We start from the raw sequence: 24869 nt of genomic DNA, 5'->3' as shown, positions 1-24869 counted from the left end.
AATCAAAGAGAAGGGTACATCGACGGTTGTTTTCAGAAACAACTCAGCCATATGCATAGAGGACAAAACTCAAGTCGTAAAACGAGAATGCATGTATTTACATTATATTTACAATACTACACAATGATGTATTAGACAGGATTTGCACCTCCGCCTCGTATAGCGCACTCATTTCCAAGACGCACTTTCCCTTTGACGTCTTGAATTTTTTCGCTTAATGTCCTCGGCACAGCGTGCTCTGCATCCCTGGTCTCGACATCGTTGACGCGGCCCCAATGACGCAGACAATCTATCACCCACAAAATTGTTCCCCACAGTCATAATGGTCAGCTGAAGTAATATATATATATATATATAAAGTTCTCTAAAAGAAAAAAATGTAACAAATGCTCACCATAAATAACATTCACCTTTGCAGGTGTCAGCTGCTTTGCTGGCTGCTCGTTGGTGCCACTTTTTGTTGGCGCTAGCATGCCACTCACACTTCTTTTATCCAACTCACTTCCCCAAACTACTTGTGCTGCATCTCTTACGAGAATAGTTGGCTTCTTATTCTTGAACAGTTTGTCTGCTTGGTTAGCAGTAGTGAAAATGCCACTGGACAAGTGGAACTGGAACCGCGTAAAAAAGAATTTGTGGTGAAACATGAAGACTCAACATGTGTTAGAGCACTAAAGGTCAACGAATGTCTATAAGACACCCAAGTGAAGAGTTTGGAGAACAAGCTATAGTACTTGAATGTGGGTACTGTTGAGTAATTCATATGTGTGTAACAGCTGTACTCACACGTCCATCGGGTGTGGCCATAAAGTCCCCAACTTGCTGCTGCTCATTGCTGGTGGGGGCCTCTTCATGGACAGCTCGTGCTGTAGCTGCAAATTTGAGGCAGACAGTAAACATTGTTAACACCTGTCCACGTCAAAACCCCACTTCAATAAATTATTTTGCACGTACATTCACCATCGTTGACGGAAGTGGTTACTTATAGGGCCTGCGCAGTGGCAGGTGTCAATGGCACTTTTGTTTGCTTCTGGCTCGTGCCTGTGTAATGAAATGAGTTATGCATGCTGCTGGTCACTGCATATCTGGAATGAATCATATTGCAGGAACACTTAGCAATCTTAGAGCCAGTAGCTGCTTGATAATCTCTCTTTTGCGCCTGTGGCTTTACTACTGCTATAGGCATCCGCTGGCTCACACCTACATCACGAAAAGTCGGGTTATGCATGCAACTTTCCAATAAGGCTACCTTGGCCTGTGTAGATTTGCTTGTTCAAAAAAATAGAAAAAACTGTTAACTCCCCGTTATCAGATGCAAGTCTCCATGAAAAGATTTATTACTATGGTCACATGTTCATATTAAAAAAGCGCGAAAGACGTAGGACACAGAAAGATTTGACAACACAAGCGCTGACTGACTGATATGAACCCAAACCAACTACCCAACTCTCCCTTTTGCTATGCTCACATGCCAATTAAGCGTTATCAAAATTTTACCACAATATCTTTGATAAGGTTGGTTACAACACAATTATGCGGTACACTATGTTATATCTGCATGCAAACTCGCCACAAATGTACACATAAACTAGTTCCAATTAAAGGTAGCAGGAATGTAATCTTGGAAGTGCACTGCAAAATATAGGATATAATTTTTTTTGAACAGTCGACAGCAACGTATTCACAACTACTTACCATTATGTCCCTCGCAAGGTGTCTCCCTTTGAAGTATCTGCAGAACTAAGAAAGCATGGGTATTATCAGATAGAACATACAATTAACAAAAAAAGATTCTTACAACTATCCAGTCGCTTCTCTATGTGTTCCTCAAGAAATTCAATTCGTTTTTCTAATGAAGCACTGTGCACGCGTTCTCTGCGGCACTGCATTTTCCAATATTTCGCCGAGCAGCTTTGAGGTCGTTCGATGACACAAGTGACTCATCGGTCGATGAGTCACTGCTTTCCTCGTTCTTCCTTCTGCTCTGTGAACGCAAAACTAAAAGCCCGAAATTATGCAGTATAATACATACTGTTCCTAACATAGTCTTTCAATAATGTGAGGGGTCAAATTGTTATCCACCTTACTTTGAATGTGTCGTGATCAGTTATTGCTACTTATTGGTACACTAGTCAATAAAACAGCAATGTTTATATTGCCACGTGAGTTTCTTATTATCACTTTTGCTGCAAAGACTGTCAGCAACGCTCAGCGCAAACTGCGGCTCAGTGTTCGAGAAGCTTCCCGATTATTGTAGATCGTTTTGTTAAGATTGCGCGCAAGACGCGAACACTCGAGCTTATTCTAGAGCTTGCGCGACAACCAGCGATAACGCTGGAATATTCCACGGCACATCTATGAATGCCGACGCGCTTCACCGCTAGTCAGTTGAGCGACGGTCGACGCTCTGTTCGCCGCTATCTGTGTATTGCTGTAGTGTGACTTTCATATTTGCGGCCACAAGTTCGGCCAAATCAAAAGTTTCCTCTCTGACGTGCTGACTGCTGCTTTCGTCGACGTCACGACCACGTGACAAAACGTAACAGTTGAAACAACCAATATTGCAGACAACTGACATAATATGTGCTATGAAAACAAAGTATACCAAATACCCATCACAAATGACAGCAGGAAATTAAAATTATTAGGTAGGCAAGAACAGTCACTTACTGGTCATTTGCCCTGTTGCCAAGAGTTTGCTACAGCAGAAAGAAATAAGATGTCAAGTGAGTATACAGCATTGTACTATATATTGAATACAACACTGGCTTATGCTGTGGCTTTTATGCTTCAACAACCCCTCTCTAAGCTTTCAGCTAGGCCAACCATCCATTCATTTTTATGTGCCATTTTGCAAAAGCCATCACCTCATCAAGTCACTGCCTGCTGAAGCCCTTTAACCAATATTTGCAGTACGTAAAAAAAAAGAATGCACTTGCACATAGCTTTGCCATCATGAAGCTTTGGTACAGAGATGCAGCTTGTGCAAACACAATCAACATAGAACAAAAGGTGGTGCAGGCTAGTTTTCTAGCTCAATATTGTTGGGTTAAGAAAGACTGCTTACAATAGAGCAAACATACCTAAACATAAGGGCCACGAAGGATTCGAGACGTCTGCGTGGCCACTTCCTTCTATTTTTCATCTCTTTTTCGTGTCTGTTTCTTTCGATTGCTGTCTATCTCTCTCTATTTTTCAAATTCTATCTTTTTCTTTCACGCGTTTCACATACAGAGTTTTTGTTAAAAGCTCGCACCTGCTGTACTCGGCAGTGGGGCTTGCCCAATTCCTGTGGGCAAGACCCACATGAATTGGGCCTGTGGAGTTTACTCAGCAGAGCACAAGTTACCGATTGCTTAAACAGCTTTGCTGCTAAGAACGCAGAATAAGTGAACATTGCATTGAGAAGTAAACGAGTGGTTGGCCAGCTATAATAATGTTTCACCCTTGCGCACATTTCAATCTACACATTTCTTGTTAACATACCTGTTATCCTCGTGATGATTTGGTGGAGGCGCGCAATGTCGGTGCAGTTGCCTTTGTATCGCGTGCAACCTCGGCAAAATCGCGATTCTTCTCCAGTGCATTTTTTCATGTGCTGTCGCAGCACAGACTCATGCTGCTGCTTCCTTGCTGTTGCCAGATTTTGTTGTTTTGCTTTTTTCCGGCTATGATAGATGCAGCAACGATAAATTAGTAAAATTGTTGAAAACTAAGCACTTGGTTGTTTACAGCGTATTTCAACAAGTATGAATGTACTTGTCTTATGGCTTTCTTTTTTGTGGCAATGTCCCCTTCAGGCACGGGCAGGTCCTCCACATCCGAATACCTTATAGGCGGAATAGGCACTCTTTTATTTTCGGCCTCCCTGTCTATTTCCTCCCTTGTGGCTGCAAAGGTTATAACACTTCAAGTGCGTTTGACTGCACGATAATCATAAATCTATCTATCTATGTATTTATATATCTATCTATCTCTATCTCAAGAATAACTATTACCTAGCATACCTAATTTCTCACGGCCAATTGTCTTTCTTTGTTCATATAACGATATTGTATCTGGGCTTTAAGTTAAGGTAGGATACGTTCAGCAGGCGCTCAGCCCTTCATCGTCGTCAGACCTCATGCTAACATTGTCAGGCAGGGTCGTATATTCAGTGACTTGATATACATTATTTAAACATGTAGTTATCTGAAATACTACGCGGTCAGCATGTTCAGCTGCCCGCTTACTGATGCAGCTGTTCAGCAGTGTGTTACACGTTATAATTCAGCGTTATTAAAGCTAGGAGCGCCCCAGATCATAGGTCATGCAACCTTTTCTATTGCGCAGGTGTATACGCAATTCCTCTGCACGCGGCCTCGGAGAGCAGCGAAATCGAACAGAAAGCGTGTTTTGTAATCACAGGTGCACTATAACAATATATTTACCTGCGAGCTTGAGAATCTCTACGGCGTACATACCGCTGTTTACATCGTCGTCCTCGTCATGCCAATACGTATCGTAGGGCATCGTATTGTCATAGTCGAGGTCATTTTGTGGCTCAAAGTGCGCGATGTCAGCTACTGGAACGACGTAGCTCTTGTCCGTTTTCTCTTCCACAAATCTCACAAGAGCAAACATCGTTCATCAATGCGTGTAACAAAAAAATGCGGGAGACGATAGACAAACACACTTGCACGCGTTGTCCGAGCGCATGAAACGCGGAGGGAGACTATAATCAGCCTTCTCACGCTCAGGCGACTCTGCCTTGACTTGGCGCGCCAAAATGTAGTTCTTGCATGTACGCAAATTGAGACAGTATTTATTAGCTCTTTATTTACCAAAATTTGCGAACACTTTTATCATATTTTTGCGGTGAACCATTTCAGCTTTCTTTACAAAGCAAAAAAAGCGGTGCGACTGCGGAGCATTTAGTGCTGGGCAGTGCCGCAGCGCGTTAGGTTTACGGTACGTTTTAGCAGCACGTTGTTCGGAACACCCAAATTGTCCTCCACGCTCTTGTCTTGCGTCGTGTCTCCGTTGAACTAGAGTTGTGTATATTATTTACGTGGATATATACACAGCTCAATTTTTCATCATCAAATGCGTAAGGTTTATCTCGACCCGGGATCAGACAGCCGCATGCCAAAGTCGACGAAATTGCTTCACCATCCTAGAGACGGTGCTGCGCGAGCCCCAGCCGATCACGTTCGGTAGTCTATGACATCAACGACATCTTCACCAACGTCGCCCGTAAACTCTCACGGGGACCAAATGTGCAATGAATCAGTGCACTTGGATTCAACCTCGGAGGAAAACAGCGATGAGGACTGCAGCGACTTCACTGACAGTGAATGTACACCTTCACATGCATCTGTCACGCCGCCAGCATCACCATTTTCCGCGGACGAAAATTGTTTGCCGACTGATAACAGCGCGGGACTAAGCTGTGATCTGAAAGATACAGACGCTGACGATCTCTGCGATCTTTTCATTGACGGTGGGTCAGTCACCCGAGGTGACGCCTATATTCTGCTCTTGGATATTGCTCTTAAATTGGGTCTATCCTGGGCTCCAACCGAGGAAATTTAGACTTTTCAACAACATTCTTGGGAGAAAATGTTTTCCAGAAAGCAAATACCTCTTCAAGAAATATTGTGGAATTGATGTGACCGAAGTCATTTTCAATTTTTACTGTGCAGATTGCAAGCATCTGCTCGCCGAAAGAGAGGGCAGCCTAGTGGAACGCCAAAAGCTTCGTGTCGAATGCGCAGTCTGCAGAAAGAAATATGCCGGCCAAGATCTGATGCGTACAGGCAGCTTTTTCGTAAGTTTGCCGATTTAAAGGCAGCTAATGTCTATTCTGTCGAGCAAGACAGCCAGCACTGCATTAGCAGAAAACCTCAACCGTCCACAGAGCAGTAATGGCTTAATAAGGGACATGGGAGATGGTCATCAGTACTGCAGTGCACGCGAAAAGGTTGCCATGGCTCCACATGATTTGACGTTGACTGTGAACAGTGACGGAAGTCCTGTTTACAAATCGTCCAAGTTTAACATTTGGCCTGTTCAAGTCATTTTAAACGAACTGCCACCCCGGCTGCGCTGGAACGATGTTATCACACCAATTTTGTGGTATGGGCAAGAATATCCACCTATGCCAATGCTTCTGCAGGCATTTATGCAACAACTAGAGAAGTTGAATGCGATTGGCATCACGTGGACACTTTCTGGCACAGAAGTGTGCTCCAAGGTAAATTGCCTTCTGCAGAATAATTGAGCACACATACCACACAACTCGCGAGTGTATATTTACATCATTTTCCATAACCCTGTAGGTCTTCTGTATATGCTGCTGTGCAGATGCACCTGCCAGGGCTGCAATGCAGCAGATGGTACAATTCAATGGGCACTAGGGCTGTAGCAGGTGCTACCATCCAGGGACCAACGTAGCAGGCAAGTCCCACAAGATACCTAGCTCCCTTTAACCGCTATTTTTTGGAGATCAGAAACGTCAGCAAGCTAAGACACATACTACCATTGCGACAAAATGTAACAATCGGTGTGTTTGAGTAGTTGTCACAACTTACCTCCAGGATGGATCAGTGTAAAGACAAACTGAATTCAGCTGCTACATTCATGCTTTGCACCACGTATGACCACTTGTTCTTTTTCTGTCGTCGTTTAGTCCTTCATTATCTGATATGCTAAGTGCATTTGAGTATGAACATGCACCAACTAGTCCCTTTCATTGCTTTACTAATCAGTTGCTGCAAATTTAAACACAATGTGTGTATTCTTTTAATTTTTTACCGGGTACGATCAAATACTACATGGATCAACCCTACCTCGACCGCACCGACGAACAGACCCTGGCCGACATGAGGGCTGCTTGCCGTACTGGAACCATTGTACATGGTGTGAAGGCCCCTCTCCTCTTATTAATTTACCAGGCTTTAGTCCTGCTTAGTCATGGTGCCCCGATTACATGCATTGTATCTTGCTTGGCGTTTCGAGACAGTTAACTGAATTGTGGTTCTCGGATACCGGGACAGAATATTACTGTGGCATGCCATCTACATGTGGCTTATAAATGAAAGGCTTTGTAAAATACGAATGCCTGTATGTGTAAGCCGTCAGCCAAGGTCGCTGCAGGTGAGAAAGTATTGGAAGGCCTCAGAATGGCAGTACTGGCTTCTTCATTACAGTGTGCCTTGTCTGACTGACCTGCTTGGGGAGAAGTACTTGACTCACTGGAGCCTTCTTGTGTCAGGTGTGTTTCTCCTGCTGAAGGATTCGATTTCAAATGCAGATGTAGACCTCAGCACACAGCTGCTGACAGAGTTTGTCGTTGGAGTTGAATTTTTGTACGGCCGCAAGAACATGCCATACAACGTTCACCAGGTGCTGCATTTACCAAAGTCTGCTCTTTTGTTTGGCCTTTTATGGGCGCATTCTTGTTCCACATTTGAAACAAATATGGGCAGACTTTTGCAGCTAATTACATCTGCCAATTGAGTGGCCTTGCAAGTTGTTACCAGGCTTCTGCTGCGCAGCAGTTTGTTAGTTCTGATGGCGCGTGCAAGCAGCCATGCACTTTCGTTAATACAAGAAAGAACTGCAAAAGAATGCTTGGACAGCATTACTCCTCTAGGCAAGCCTGAAGTAGTACGGGATGTTTCTGCGCATACGCAACTGCAGGAAAAATAGGTGGTGGGGTTTTGTAGGGTAAAGGTTCGCGGTGCTGCAATTGCGTCATAAAGGTACAGCAAGCATGTGAGAACCAGCAGCACTGCTGTTGTCCTTCCAGATGGCACTTAGGCCAGGACAAAAAGAATATTCTGCTCGAGAGAATCATCTGGAGAAGAACACTTCTACATTATCACCGAGGCATACAGTGTTGACTCCATCCTGCCAAGCGGGCACATCAAAACCGCAAGAAAACAAGGTCATGAATGTATCTTCATGATTGATACACAAACACAACCATGTATATATTTTGCTTTAATAATCGTGAGTACTTTTGTGATTTCGTTAACTTCTATGAATGGTTTTGATTATGTGACAATTATACACAATGATGAAATGTTAGTACCGATGTCTTTAATGTCAAGAAAGTTTTAAACCGCCTTAAGGTATTGCTGTTTTCAAATGGTATTGTCGGTCCTGTAACTAGTAGGAGGGTTCAGGTTGCTCAAAAACTCATCAGTAAGAATAAATAGTAAAAAAACAATGTGGCAAAATCAAAACGTGTAGCTGCTTTGTGTCATGTTACGTTTAGGCCAGTTGCTTAAAGGGTATGCATCACCCTTCTTATGATACAAGTCTCAACAATGAAGCTATCTGCACGAACTGAAATATCGCACACATTGTGCACATGCTTCATCCGATGTGTTGCATTAGCATAGATGACCATAGTGTTCGTAAGCACTTAAATATCTTTTTCACGTGTTCGTTTAATTGTATGGTAATACAATATGTGGACTTTGACGAGCGAAAACCGTGATACGATTATGATGCATGCCATAGTGGAGGGCTATGGGAATTTTTACCGTCTGGTGTTCTTTAATGTCCACTGACATCGCGCAGTACACGAGCCTCTGGGATTCTGCCTCTGTCGAATTGCGACCGCCGCAGTCAGGACTGAACCCCGCGACTTTCGAATCATCAGCCGAGCACCATAACCATTGTACCACGGCAGTAGACTAATCGTATCGTGTTACAAGCACTTTAGGTTTGTGATTACCTAATGAAGCCATTGATTATTGTGAACATATATGTGCATTGTCAGCTTAAATAAGGTGGTTACATGTGTGGAGGCATTATTGCTCCCTGGACCTGCCTTCTGGCTCACTATAAAGTTTGCCTATAGAAGCAATGTTCTATCAAGTATTCTGCATTGTTGGCAGTCTGAGCAATTTTCTTACATGTGTGTGTTCGAATCAGTTGTGCAATATCTAGGTATTGGACCCACATAACTAAAATTTTGTATAGCACACGTGGGCGCAAAATTTGGGATATTGAGTCACAACTTCACTTCATGTGTGCACATAGCCTGGTGTTACAGGACTTTTGTTACATTAACATTTACCGCAGTTGGATTTTACTGACTATGTCTTTGAATATACTTAATTTTTAAGCACTTTGTAGCCTGCCTTCTATACATTTGCTAACCAGGAAATAGGAAGCTATTGCACGGCACTAATCTTTTTCCAGAAGGCAGTGCACATTTGTTAGAAGCTGCATTTATTCGTTTGAATATTTAACTATATATGAAGGTTGTCTAGTTGTGTCTACATAATCAAAAATGTTGTGTGTTTAACGTAAAAGCATGCGATTTTACAAAAGCTGTGTAAACAACATACAACGAAGCTCTAGAGATGCATTCAGAGATGAACAAGCCACGGTTCGAGGCTGCCGCCCTTATTCGTGCTATGTACTAAGAACAAAGGAGTTATGCCTAATATGTGTTGATAGGTTCATGTACAATAATTGTGATATAGGTCGATAGTATATGCTTGATGCTTTGCACAGATGTATTTTGAGATGATCTGCTGTTATATTTATGATGTGTAAGTTCACGTGTGTATTTCTGTGTTTGTGTGTGTTGCAATAAGTTATTGTTGACATGACAACTTTCAGTAGTTTCACAATTCAAAAGATTATGTGCAGGTATGAAACATTGAAAACCTGCGCACATATATGCTAAAGGGACATATCTTTTCCGAAGCACTTAATGTAGCATTAAGTCAGTGTTATAGGGGCCCTGCGACACAACTTAAGCGTGTAGCTTTCACAGCTTCTTCTTGAACTGTGAAATGCACCGATATCGCTGTGCAAGTGCAAAGCCAAACAGAAAGCTGTTATAATTTTATTTCAATAGAGAAACCGCATTGTTTTTGGACTAGAGCGACACACAATGGCCAAGCACATTATATTTAGTAGTGTGCTAAATATAGCGTGTCTTATTGAAACCTACAACTACATGTAAAATACTTCATTTTTTTCTTGAACTTGTAAGAACGCTAAAATATGAGTATGCACATGTAATTCACTAAAAAATAAACCTGTAGGATTTCAAAAAAATCGAAATATTCACTGAGTTTCGCCTGAATTTCAAATGTGCTCCATATACCATTAAATCCAGACAGTCCTGTACTGTTTCACCGGTAGCTTCAAACTAAAACAGGGGTGTTAATTAATCTTACTTTTTAGTGGAAGACATCCTGTAAACTTCTGATGCTGTATGCCTCCAAATATATATTGTGCAGCTGTTTGATACTGCTTTAGTGTCACAGAGAGAGTAAAAGTTCTGTCCAATACAGGACCTTCAAGAGCTTCATTTACCATTTCATACTCCTGAAAATCACTTGTGCACTTATTCTGTGAATGAGGGTTTCCAGCTGGCAATGAACCATTGTCCAGCTGGAAGTAGGTTTCCTAGCTGGAAAATTTTCAGGTACGATATTCACTTTCCAGCTGGAAATATCCAGCTGGACCCAGACGCAGCTGGATATTATGATTACCAGTTACATTTGCAGCTGGAAAACTTTCATTCCAGCTGGTATTGGACATCTGGGTCGCACTGGTGGTGCTAGGCCTGAATGAGCTGGGCGGCCATGAGCTGGGCAGCTTCGCATAATAGCCAAGCCTAACCAAGATATACCTAGTTAAGCCTTGTTATAACTATACAAGCACAAAGAGAGGCAGTTGAGACTGGGAAAGCCAAGTTAAGGCTCTCCCTCGCTCTTTCTTTATGTTTTTTTCTTTCTTTGTCTCTGTTTTGATCTCTTTCTTTCTCTCTGTTTCTTTTTTCTTTCGCTCATTTCTTCTGTGTATTCTTTTCTCGTTCTCTGGCCCATAGCAACACAATCAGAGTTTCCTTAAGAATGAGGATCAGAAATGGTTTTAATGAGTCAACAAATCAATTACAAAATTTGTGTTTACGGAACGCGGTCCCTAAGTCAGAGGCTGAATCGGGACATCCTACAGTACTGAATAAAGAAAAAAATTGATGCAGTAAACAGTCGTAGAAACACCGAGCAATAAAATACATCGCGCAAAAAAAGAGTTTTACCTTTAGTTTTACCTATTAATCCAATAGCAGAAAGCAGCAACAAAAGCGAAATTAGGTAACATGAAAAACAGGCGTAACTCAACTCTCCTAAGCTGTTGTCAGATAATTACATGGGGAAAGATAGTAAAAATTACACTACGTAAAAGAAAACTAAACAGTCACATCTGATTTCAGTAATGTAGTATGATCATGCGATGCTTCGTTAACAGTAGGTGTACGAAGGCATGGAAAGGAACGCGAGTAATAGATGCTATCCAGATTATGGAATGAATGCGATGAAAGTCTTCATATCCTTTTTGAATATGCCGATTGATTGCGAGGTTTTGATTCCTGAAGGTATGGTATTCCAGCGAAAGATTCCAGTGAAGTGGGCTGTTTGTTTGCCATAGTTATTGTGAACTATAGCTAAGATAAAATTGTGATTGTGTGCAAACCTTGTCAAGTTTGTATTCACTAGACTTGAATGGGGGATTGAAAACAAAGGAAGCTGATTTTTACTTGCCTGACAACTAGTGTTCCTAGATTATATTTGAAAGTGTTGACGATTGTTAGGATGTTGTTGGCATGCAGGAGTGCTTGAGTATCTTTTGCATAGTTTGAAGGGAGACGACATGACTGCTGTAGGTATTGCCCCAAGACGTGACACAGTAATTAATATGAGAATGAATAAAAACATAGTACAATGAAAATAATGTCGGTTGGGAAAAAAACGTGCGATTTAATTAGAACGCGTATGCCATCAATTATTTTTTGCGCAGGTATCCAACATGCGAATGAAATTTCAAATGACGGTACAGTTTATTACCCAAGAAGGTCGCCTCATCGTCTGCTTCAATTCCGAATGGATCTAGAAATATGAGCGGGATATATTTATGTTCGCGTTGACGAGAGTGGACAACAACAAATTTCGTTTTAGTCGGATTGATTTGTAATTTGTTATGGATACACCAAGCAGCCAAGCTTGAATGGTCGTGATTTAGTTTCTGTGTCAGAGATTGGAGGCATTTATCAGTGTTAATAAGTGTAGTGTCGTCTACGTGCAGTAAACGTTATGAAGTGGTACAAGATGGCGTATCATTTTTATTTATTTATTTATTTACTTATTTATTCATTCATTTAAACATACTGCAGCGCTAAGTGCGGTATGGCGGGAGTGGATGTACAAAGATACGCGGAATTTTAACAAATAGGAATGAATATTATATAAACAGGTAAAATATTAGATATATCATTATACAAGGTCAGAAGTGCACAAACATGTGATGAACATGAATGAAAATAGAATAAAGAAACAATGCTACTCAAGAGCTCACACCAACAGCGAATAGACGAGGGTATATTACAGACGCATGTCATGGATGTCGGCTACAAAATTGGGCGACGGGCGTGAACGAATAGATTCAGGTAATGAATTCAGTAGAACGGGGGAGAAAACTAAACTTGAACATGTTAGTTTGAGCATAGTAAGGCGTTAATTTTAAGTTGTGAGACCTTCTTGTCGTTGACTGAGGTGCAAAGTTTATGGAGTCCGTGTCATTTGATAGTTTAACTGAAGACGTCTCGATGCTATGCAAAAATTTTATTGACTCTATTCGGCGACGCGGAGCGAGCTAAGTTAAGTTCTGTGAAGAAAGAGTAGAAGAGGGTGAAAAGTCACGGTCATAGCGATGACATATCAATCATACCGCTTTTTTCTCAGTTGCTTCTATCCTATTAATATCGCACTGCTTTTACGGTTTCCAAACGACAAATGCGTAGTCTACTATTGGACGAATGAGCAATTTAAATAGGAGAAGCTTAGTTTCCTTCTGAGATTTAGATAGAGTGCGACGCAGATAGCCTAGCTTTTTCAATGCTTTGTTACATACATAGTCAATGTGCTTGGACCATGTCATATTATGACTAAAAATGACCCCTAGATACTTATAATCAAAAGCCCTATTTACTGTACGGTTATCGAAAGAGGAATCAAAAGCAGGCGGATATTTGTTAGAAAAAGACATAAATACGTTTTTTTTAAGTTATTGCTGATTTGCCAGGTCCTGCACCAATTGCAAAAACCAGCAAACGACTACTGCAAGCGCTAATGATCAGCGTGTGTTTTATTGACCTCGTATAAGACGCAATCGTCGACATAAAAACGAATGGAAGATGAGGTGCAAATAGGAAAATCATCTAAGTAAATTAAGAAACGTGGACGCCCAGGAAAGGACCCTTGGGCACTCCAGACGTTACATCAATGGCAGTAGAGTTGGAGGACCTGTAAGAAACGAAGTGAGAGCGGTATGACAAAAAGCTAGATATCCAGCTAACCAATTGAGGATTGTTTAATATGACATTGCGTTTAGCAAGAAGTTTAGAATGCAGTACTGTATCGAAAGCCTTTGAGAAGTCAATAAATGTGGCGTCAACCTGGCTGATGCTATATGTATTAGTAAATTATGAAAAGATGTGGACCGAGAATAGAAACTTGAGGTACTCCCATATTTGTTACTTTAGGTATTATTTAATGACTTGACAGACCGACAACTTGGCTTCTATTGAGTAGGTAGTTTTTACTTAACAATAGTGCAGGGCCAGTTACACCTATTGCTTTAAGCTTCATAAAAAGAACATGCTGGTTGATAGTGTCGAACGCTCTGGTAAAATCTATAAAACGGAACCTGCACAGTAGCCCCCATCAATTGCTTCCTTCAGCTTTTGAGTTGAAGAAAACAAAGCCAGGTCAGTGAAACATAGTTCACAAAAAACGAATTGGGAAAGAAATAGAATCTTAAATTAATTGAGGTATTTCGTTGGACGAATTTGGAGCAACTTTTTCGAATATTTTACTGGGAGAAAGGGTATCATGCACATAGGTCGATAGTTAGATGTCAGCGCATGTCACTTTTTTTAAACACGGGAACGAAACTTCCACTTTTCAATTTTACAGCAAGATGAGAGTTTTGAAATCTAGGTTGATGATGGGTGCCAACATATTAGAAACAGCATGAGCAATTGTTTTTACGTGGTTTGGGTGAATACTATCAGGGACAGCATTTGTGTTCAGGTTGCGAATGACATCATGTGCTTCAAGAGATGTGGTAGCTAATAAAAAGAAAGACTGTGGCAGATCAGAAAGGGGAAGTTGATACTCAGCATTGGCGATGACGTCATAGTGAAAAAAGTTGTTACTGAAGGCCTCAGCAATATATAACGGGGTATCATACGTAATGATTTTGTATTGAATAGTAGTGCTGCTAGAGTGCCTTTCATTCCTGTTCAGCAATGAGTTGACGATTTCCTCTTTTTAACACGAAAGTGTTTTATGCCGGGGTCCACCAAGACCTCAGTGACGTATTTCCGTAACGGAAATGATGTAGAAAAAATGTACACGATCAGATGGCAAAGAAAAAAAAGCATGACTGATCCCTCTGTCATACGAATCGGTATAACATGAAAGTGACACGTGTCTTCACAGAAGTACTGCTTATTGTGTAGTGATATATGAGAGCTTGTACAATGTCTATTCGTGTTTGGCAGCTATAGCACCGTTTGACGTGGATGCAACCATGTTGACAGCATGTCTATGTCGCGACGACTAACGCCCATGATCATGACTAAACCGTTGCGCACGGTAGCTGGAGGTGTGAACACATATTTGGACACAGCGAATCGTGAATCCCGCGTAAGGATGATATCAACAAGCTCATAATCAACATTGGTACCCAGTATGCACTTCTTCAAACGGTCGTCAATTAAGAAGAGAAACGGCGCAGTGTGCGCTTTCTAGTAAAGGATATCCGACGCCTGTGCTCATGCATACATAACACACACTGCGCTTCAGCAACACGGGAGGTAGAGGTTCGTAGCCTGAGCCGCAAACGCGTGCGCCCCGCTGGCCTCTGTCTCGCAGGCGCTGCTCTCGCTCCACCAAGGCACGACATTCGCCCGTCCAACTCGCGTCCTTTCTGCAACGCATATTGCAGCAGTTTTGTTAGTCGGTGCTCTCGCAATTGAAGCAGTCGGCGGCGGAGAAATCCCGTTGGTGCACATGGGAGCTGCACTACTCCGATGAGCCGACGCACGCTAACACGAAGCCAAAGGCAAAGAACGTAACTGCGTCAAGGGTGCCTCGGCGACGCCAGCGCGGCCCGTCTACCGCTCTGGTATCGAGACGCTTTAACCATAACCTCCGATATCGCGTGCAATCTCGGAGTAAGCGCTAGTAAGTGTCGATCGTGAAGCATTAGTTCTTTTCACATCTCACAGACAGCGGCACCGCTCCACTCCGCCCGCCGAGAAAGAGAATGTGTGAAAGATATAAGGCGCGTTCGCGCCGTGTCTGGCATCTCCCGAGTTAGCTTAGTCGGTAGTGCGTCGGGCGGTTGCCGTCGCGGCCGCAACGTCATGGGTTCGATTCCCAGCGGGGTATGTTTTTCTTAATTTATTTCTTTCTCATTCGTTGGCGTCCATTTTATGAACGTCATATCCGTGACGGATGTACTTGGTGGACCCCGGCATAAAACACTGTCGTGTTAAAATGTTCCGTCAACGGGCGTCGAACCCACGACCGCTCCGTCCGCAACAACACATGCCGGGCACGCTATCCACTGCGCCACCGTCACAGGCTCAAGAGGCTCTGCAAACGCGCCTTTTATATCTACCACTCTCCCGGTCGGCGGGGTAGTGTTGCCCTCCGGGAGCGGTAACGTAAAGTAATTCGTCATTACTGTGGCGTCCGTGATTAGCACCTGCAACGCGTTACACGTCCGTCCCTTTCGGCGCGTTTTCAAAACAAGTTCAATTTTGTCAATGCCTTAACACACCGCGAGGTGGCGATCTTAGCCCAAGCGTCGTAAAAGCGTCGGCCTCGCTCATAGGATCACGCTAATCCAAACCAAAAATAGCTCGGCGACGCGCGCCTGCCTCACATAGCTGTTACACCGCGTTCTCCGCTCACGCGCTCGCACCTAGAAAGATCGCGGCCGGGGGGCGGCACGACGCGCTTTGCGTTTCCCTCTAATCCGGCCATGGTGTTCAATCGCATTTAACAGGCCGCGGGATGGCGACCAAGTTCTGCGTCCAATATGCGACGCTCTTCGACGATCACACCTCGCTCTCTAATTACGCTTTCACCAATAACTCCTACACCTACCACAAGGGCTTGTTTAATCATTTAACATGGACGTTAATTGTCGGGACGGAGATGTACGACCAATCATCAAAGTGGCTGCATCCACATTAAACGGTGCTACAGCTGCCAGACATCAATATACATTGTACAAACTCTCTATTATCAATGTAGAGTAAACATTCAGTTACTTCTGTAAGAGCACGCTTTACTTTCGTGTAATTCCGATTCCTATGACGGAGGGATCAGACATATTTTTCCTTAACATTTGAACCAGCATCTTCAATGTTTCCTTCATAATAAATCTTTTTTTTTTCATTTTTAGTCACAATCTATCGGTGTTCAAGCATTTTTTGTAACTCGCGAGTAATTTTAAGTTAAAGGGATTCCGTCTTGATTTTTACAAAGGCTCTCTTTGGCTCTCTGCTCCTTCAATAATTTTTCAGTAATCCAAGGGTTTTGATGACTGGCATATACTTTAAACATTTACGAACCTAAGTATGACGTTTAATAGGAGATAACATTAGATAGAAACTCTGAATGCAATTTTCGGATCATCTAAGGGCTTTGCCGAGGACCAGTCAGTGCGCATAACGTCATCAATCAGCGATTCTTTGTCTAAAGGACTCCTGTGTACGATATGCTGGCCGGTGAGGCATTACTGTCGAAGCGCAAAAATATCGGGGTATTCTCATTCATGTCGACATTATAAACCCCTGCATCCGGCACTTGTGGTAAATTAGAATGTGCATGATCAATCAAGGTACTTCCTCGATTGATGCAGCGTGTGGGAAGAGAGATTAAACATTCGTAGCCAGAACTCTGATAAACACTGGAGTAATTCAAAGAACTAGAAGACGACTGGTCGAGTAAATTTATGTTGAAATCAACCATGATCACTACATTCGTATGACTAAAGCAGAGTGTGTGTAATACTTTGTGGAGGGCTTTACATAAATTAAAGACCCACGAGGCTGGCAATCGATAGATGCATACAAAGATCAATCTCTCGCTGTCTAGCTTAAGAAAATCGTGGTTAATTGTACTCAAGCACTTTCGCAGTCACTCACATTTAACTCAATATCATGTCGTCGTATATGGTGTATGTTCGAGTTGATATAAACGGCGACACCTCCATGATTGTTGCTTGCCCTATGAGATTATTGAGACTTGTATGAGGGGAGAACAAACAATTTTTTCTCGTCATCGCTTAGCTAGGTTTCAGGGATACCGACCAGTGAAAACCTACTGTCAAGAGAAAACACTTTGCATCCGTAAACACTTCGATGCCATCAAAGTGTTTACGGATGCTTCCTGCAATACTATGAATCGCAGAGCGGGAAACAGGTGAAAGAAAGCTGTTAGATGATCTGTTGAGAAATAAGTAGCCCTAATTGGATGGACCTAAGTACAACAAAGGAAGAAATTCAAAGTCAGTGTGGTTCGCTAGCAGATCTTGGATAGCATGGCTTATCAGGTGATGCGAAGCACCTTGATCTTTGTAGTCCTGGCTTTGATTTGACAGTTATCTCTCCATAAGAACTTCCATTTGTTCGCCTTCTTTAAAGCCAGTACGCTTCTTCTGCTAGTGTGCCCGGATGGCCGAGTGGATACGACGCTTGCCTTTGGACCGTATGTACCCGGGTTCGAATCCCGCCTCGCCAAGTAATTTTATATTATTTTATTTATTTCTACCCCTTCTCTCCGCCTCTTCTCTCCCCCTCCTTTCCTTCATCTAACACGTTGCTAGTCGCCGCACGTTGACGTCATCGCTCAATGGAGTTTTCGACACACAACGGACCAAGCTCGTGCTTAAACAGCTCCGCTGTAAAAAGGTTGTTAATACTTTTACAGCGAAAGCTGTTATGAGATCATTTCACCGGCCGTTTTTGGCGCCGTAGTTGTCCGCCGCCGCCGCCGCCGCCGCTGCCGCCGCCGCCGCCGCCGGTGTCCGTAACCAGTATCGCTCGAAATAAGAAAAAATTCCAGGATGGAGCGAGGTTCGAACCTGGGCCCTCTGCGTGTGAGCCCAGTATTCAACCTCTGAGCCATGCCGGTGGTTGAAACTGCTTTGCAAAAAGGTCCTATACAGGCTTCGTGTCGAGAACGAACCACATTAGCATATGCAATATAGCGTGGTAGAAGAGTAAAATAAGCACCAAGCGTCGCACAACGCGAATTCTATAACCAGGCGTCACACAATGCTAATTGCGCAACGAGTAGGTTGTTGATTGCTTCCAACCCATTACAAAGGTCTCTGCCATAATTCTTCGTCGTCATCAGGCACAGCATCAACAAAGTGCGCATAATGCCTTGCATGCGTTTAGCAGATAGCACGGCTCTCCGTAGAATGACGAAAAATGGCACAGTGCCTGCTGCCCTACTTCTCAAAAATTACAATGATTTATAGCGTAGTGGGTTCCTCGCAAGTGCACTTGTATTGGTTGCCAAGGAAGCCCATAAGCGCATGATCCATTTCCTCGGGGTCTCAGTAAAGTTCTTCGCACCCCTCCCCCGTCTCTCTCCCACGTCAGCGTATGTTATACAGCATGACGGCAGAGGGAAATAGCGACCGGGCGTCACCCAGTGCAAATTACATAACTGGTGGGCCGTTTAAAGCTTCCAACCCATTACAAAGGGCTGAGCCGTAATTCTTCATCGTCATCAGTCGTCGCGTCAACAAAAGTGCACATAATCCCTTACAGACGTGTAGCTGGTGCCTCGCTTCTCCGCAGAATGACGAATAATGGCTTAGTAGGCGCTTCCCAACTTCACGAAAATTTGATTTATGGCGTAGTGGGTACCTTTCTAGTGTACTTGTATTGTAGCCCCAAGAGAGCTTACAACGGGCTCTTGAAACGCCGCTCTTCCAGCTTTCGCTGTGACTGTGCTGCGGTTTCAGCGCAGGCCTGGCGTTTTTTATTTTGGGCACGTATATTTTTTTTAGAAAACAGTAGATGGCCTTAGCTGGGCTTAGTTACGTTATGGCGCTAGCAGGGTTCACCTCCTGTGATGACAACTCTATCTAGACTGTGCGAGCTCGGTAACCTTTGAAGACGCTTTACGTATACTTATGGGACTGTGTGAACGCTAGGACCAGGTTGTTGACCATCGACCACCTCCATTGCAAGTGAACGAACCGAGTGCGAGCCAGCGCATGCGTGATCCTACGGAACCTGGTCAGGTTACTGCTGACGTGTCCAACGCGTCCGTGAAAACTAGTGCCGAACGAGATGCGAGCAGCGGATAGCGGAGCAAGCAGAGGAGGGTGCGATACAAGCGCCATTGCGAGAACGCAGCGGGAAGCGCATTCGACGCACCGAGTGCGCGTAACGTAAGAGCAGTGGAGAGCTCAGGTTTCGCGTCCCCATTGTGGCCAGCCAATGGGTCACGTCGGGCCCGCGTTTTCAGACTCCGGGTAGGCCTATGTGGTGCTTTACTCAGTAACAATATGTGCCACCAAGTACGTTTTCACGAAGCCAAAATGCACGCTTCACCTTAAATAATGAAAGTACACAATTCAATTTTACTTAGTCAAATGCCCACCACTCTTAGTTATAAGCGTTTTGTCCAGAATAAGGCGATGAGCGTCGCTAAAAAGTACAAGGAATCTGTATTCAGGCATGGTAGAGAAGATAGATATGTTCATATCAGTGTGGGTCATGATATAAAAATTTCGCCCTGAAAAAAGAAATTGATCCTTTCGTCCCATATTCAGGAAAGGGATACAATTTGTATTTCTCATTAAATTAAACATTGATAACAAATCAACATAAAAATTAAACACAAATAAAAATATGCCATGCTATGAAACGCATATTCCAGAATATACAATGCATGACCTGTAATTTATGTTCATCGCGTACTAGTGTCATGCCATACCAATTGTGGTATATATCCAGTTAACAAAACGGCTGGAAGCCCACCATGACTGTCATGTAAATCATGTCGTACATGACACGCATGTCATGATGTTCATGTTACCACCTCTCATTTATTCCGTACATTCGCGTCATTCGCGTCACGTAATACCAATATTGGTGTATATCAAGCTAGTCAAACGGCAGCGAGTGCAGCATGTGCGTGTCATGTACGCATGTCGTAAATGACATGCGTGTCAAGGTTTTCATGTTGCCACCTGTCATTTATGTTTGTCATGCAACCGGAACAGGCAATACCATTTTTGATGCATATCAGGCGGCCGAAACGATACGAGTGCACCGTGAACGTGGTATGCAAATCATGCCATACATGACATGCAAGCCATGGTTTCCATGTTGCCACCTCTCACTTACGTTCGTCATACAGTCGCCCAAATTACAGTTTTGGTGCATATAAAGCCAGCTAAACGGCCACGAGTGCGCGATGAGCGTGGCATGCAAATCATGTCGTGCATGACATGCATATCATGATTTTTATGTTACGACTTCTCATGTACGTTCGCCATACAGTCGCGTCACGCAATACCAAATTTGATGCATATCACGCGAGCGAAACTGCAGCAATCGGACAGTGAGCGTGGCATGTAAATCATGTCGTACATGACTTGTATATCATGATTTTCTCGTTAGCACCTCTGATTTGCGTTCACCATACAGTCTCGTCGCGCAATACCAATTTCGGTGTATATCAAGCGAGCGAAATCGCCGCGAGAAAGCATGAGCGTAGCATGTAAATCATGCCTATATGACTTGTATGTCCTGATTTTCAAGTTTTGACCTTTCATTTACGTTCACCACACAGTTTTGTCACAAAATACCAATTTTGGTGTATACCCAGCGAGCGAAGTGGCCGCGAGGGCACCATGAGCATACTGTGAAAATCATGTCGTACATGACTTGCATATCAAGACTTTCACGTTACCACCTCTGAGTTACGTTCAACATGCAGTTTCGTCACGCAATACCAATTTCGGTGTATATCAGTCGAGTGAACTGGTCGTGAGGGCACCATGAGCACATAAATCATGTCATACATGACTTGCATGTTAGCATTTTCAAGTTGCCACCTCTCATATACGTTGATCAAACAGTCGCGTCGCGCAATACCAATTTTTATGCATATCGCGCGAGCGAAACGGCAGCGATCGGACAATGAGTGTCGCGTGCAAACCATGTCGTACATGAGTTGCATATCTTGATTTTCACGTTACCTCCTCTGATTTACGTTCATCATACAGTCTCGTCGCGCAATACCAATTTTGGTGCAAATCAAGCGAGCGAAATGGCCACGAGAGCACCATGAGCGTGGATAGTAAATCATGTCGTACATGAGTTTCATGTCATGATTTTCACGTTGCCACCTTTGATTTACGTGCATCATACAGTCTTGTCACACAACACCAATTTTGGTGTATATCAAGCGAGCGTAGTGGCCGCGAGTGCACCATGAACGCGACATGTAAATTATGTCGTACATGACATGCATATCATGATTGTCATGTTACTATGTGTCGGTTATGTTCGTCATGCGGAAATGTCTCATCGTACCAGTTTTGGTATATATCCATTCACTTAAACGGCCACGAGCGCGCCGAGACAATGTGATGTAAACCATGCTGTATATGACATGCGTGTCACGATTTGCACATAAAGACCTGTCCCTTGTGTTCGTCATACACTGTTGTCATGCCATACCAATTTTGGTATATATCAAATTAACAAAATAACCGCAAGAGCCCCAAGACTGTGGCATTTAAATTATACTGTTCATGGCATGCATGTTATGGTTTTCATGTTATGACATGTCATTCATGTTCGTAATACGGTCACGTTATGTCATACCGAATTTGGTGTACATCCCTCTAACGAAACGGCCAGGAGAGCTAAATGTCGTAGGTGGATAGATAGATAGATAGATAGATAGATAGATAGATAGATAGATAGATAGATAGATAGATAGATAGATAGATAGATAGATAGATAGATAGATAGATAGATAGATAGATAGATACCTTAAAAGTCGCAGAAGTTCGCTAGGAAATGGTTCGCATTTAAGAATGATGGTTCATCCCTCCGTCATAGGAATCGGAATAACACGAAAGTAACGCGCGCCCTTACAGAAGTAACGGAATGTTTACTGTACATTGATGTAAGAGATGTTGCAAAATGTATATTGATATGTGGCAGCTATAGCACCATTTAACATCGATTCGCCCACTTTGATGATTTGTGGTACATCTCCATCCCGACGACTAACGTCTCCATGGTAAATGATTACACAAACCCTTGTGGTAGCGGTAGCAGTTAACGGTGAACGCGTAATCAGAGAACGAGGTATGATAGCCAGAAGAGCGTCGCATATTGGACGCAGAACTTGGTCGCTATCCCGCGGCATGTTAAACTGTGATTGAACACCACGGCCGCACTAGAGGGAAACGCAAAGCGCGTCGTGCCGCCCCCCGGCCGCGATCTTTCTAGGTGCGAGCGCGTGAGCGGGAAACGCGGTGTAACAGCTATGTGAGGCAGGCGCGTGTCGCAGAGCTATTTTAAAGACGATAGTCTTTCTTGGGGAACTTAAACGCAGAAATTTTGGTCTGTGTGCCTTTCTGTCTGTCTTTCTGTTTGTCGGCACGTCCCTCGATTCAGCCACTCGGCCAAAGTTGAACCACTTGCCCAAGGGCCAGCCGTCTTGAACTGGTACGGCTGCTCATACTTGTGAACGTTGTCGATCAAAAAGTAAATATCATGCATATCTGAGGTGCAACATCACTAAGTAAGTATTAGGTGGCGTGTTCCTTTAATAGAAAATTCATACATACGTAATATTAAGGACCCTAGTTTCTTAAGCTGCGCTGAAAATGCATAAGAATGGAAGCTTGAGCGAGTTGGTATGCGTTCATCTTTGTTGAAACAGCGCTCACTAGACGACGACGCAGTAAAAGAAGGCACAGGACAGGCAGCGCCTGTCCTGTGCCTTCTTTTACTTCGTCGTCGTCTAGTGAGCGCTGTTTCAACAAAGCTGAAAATGCGACTGCGCTGAAATTTGCCTTCCTCCGTGCCCTTCGCACGAGCTCATTATTGTGTTTCAGTTTCGGTTCTGTTGCACTGTACGAATCCCATGGGTTGGTGTTGAAAAACTTTAGTTTTGAGAAGGCCAAGAAGGTGAAAAAAAATATTTAAAAAATGAAAAAGCAGCGTTGTGGGCGGCCTTCATGCTGCCGGTTGTGGGCGCCGCTCTGGCGTTCCTGTTTTACCCAGGCGACGTGTAAATAAGTGTGTGGAGAGTACTCGTTCAGTGCGGACGTTTCTCTGCTTCAGCGCTTCGCGCCAAACCACGTTTTCGGGCTGGCTGGCGTCCCCGCCGGTCGCGTTGGTCACCGCCGGTCTTCGCCTGCTGCTGCGCCGGGACTACCAGCACGCAACACAGCACTCATGTTTCCCGACGTATTGCCAGATGGCGTCCATATCTCACACAGCGCCTCTTCTATCGTCTTTACACGACATTTGCAGCGAAGCACGGAGATACGCGGCCAATTTTTTGGTTTGGATTAGCGTGATGCTATGAGCGAGGCCGACGCTTGGGCTAAAATCGCCATCTCGCGGTGTGATAAGGCACTGACAAAATTGAACTTCTATTGAAAATGCGCCGAATGGAACGGACGTGTAACGCGTTCCAGGTGTTAATCGCGGAGGCCACAGTATTGACGATTTACCTTACTTTACCGCTCCAAGAGGGCAACACCACGCCGCCGACCGGGAGAGTGGTAGATATAAAAGGCGCGTTTGTAAAATCTTCACAGTCTGCGACCGTGGCGCAGTGGATAGCGTGCCCGGCATCTGTTGTTGCGGACCGAGTGGACGTGGGTTCAATGCCCGTTTACAGTAATCTTTTTCTTTGCCACATGATCGAGTAAATTTTTTGACGTCATTTCCGTGACGGAAATACGTCACTGAAATCTTGGTGGACCCCGGCATAAAACACTTTCGTGTTAAAACACGCAAGAAAGAAGAGAATACATGATAATATAAACGCAATAATAATATCTGGGGTTTAACGTCCCAAAACCACGATATGATAATGAGAGACGCCGTAGTGGAGGGCTCCGGAAATTTCGACCACCTGAGGTTCTTTAACGTGCACCTAAATCTAAGTACACGGGCCTCAGACATTTTCACCTCCATCGAAAATGCAGCCGCCGCGGCCGGTATTCGATCCCGCGACCTTCGGATTAGCAGTCGAGTGCCATAACCACTAGACCACCGTGGCGGGGCACGCAATAACAGTAAAAGCGAGATTTTGAATTTGAAAACCAGAACATTGAGGGCGCTTGTGCTTCGCTTCAAGAGCGGAGCGTGATAGCGTAGCCAGGAACCGTTGGCATCGCCTTGTCATTCGCTTCCCAGGCTTCGCTTCTTCGTGGACGCCTGAACCGCGCCGCAAAGAAACGAAGGTCGGTGTGCGTAACATTGGCTGTTTTAGGCTTTCCGATTATGCCTACTGGAAGCGCAGTGGGGAAGTGACCTGTGTACCATAATTCATCATCATTTTGCGAATCAGTGAAGTACCTACCGTGCGACCACAAGGCACTGCGCGAACGTCTGCAGCTACACAATCTGTTGACGTTGTGTCTTATGATGATCAACAAAAATGCCTGAGCGCTTTGCAATGGGTGGCCATTGAAACCGCCATGGAGAGATGGAAACCGACCACTTGCTGCAAAATTTAAATGGTGCAATGCCGGGTGCGATTAAACGC

This window comes from Rhipicephalus sanguineus, chromosome 2, assembly GCF_013339695.2.
Source record: "Rhipicephalus sanguineus isolate Rsan-2018 chromosome 2, BIME_Rsan_1.4, whole genome shotgun sequence".
Classification (NCBI taxonomy): domain Eukaryota; kingdom Metazoa; phylum Arthropoda; class Arachnida; order Ixodida; family Ixodidae; genus Rhipicephalus; species Rhipicephalus sanguineus.
Note: the sequence above shows the minus strand (reverse complement) of the source record.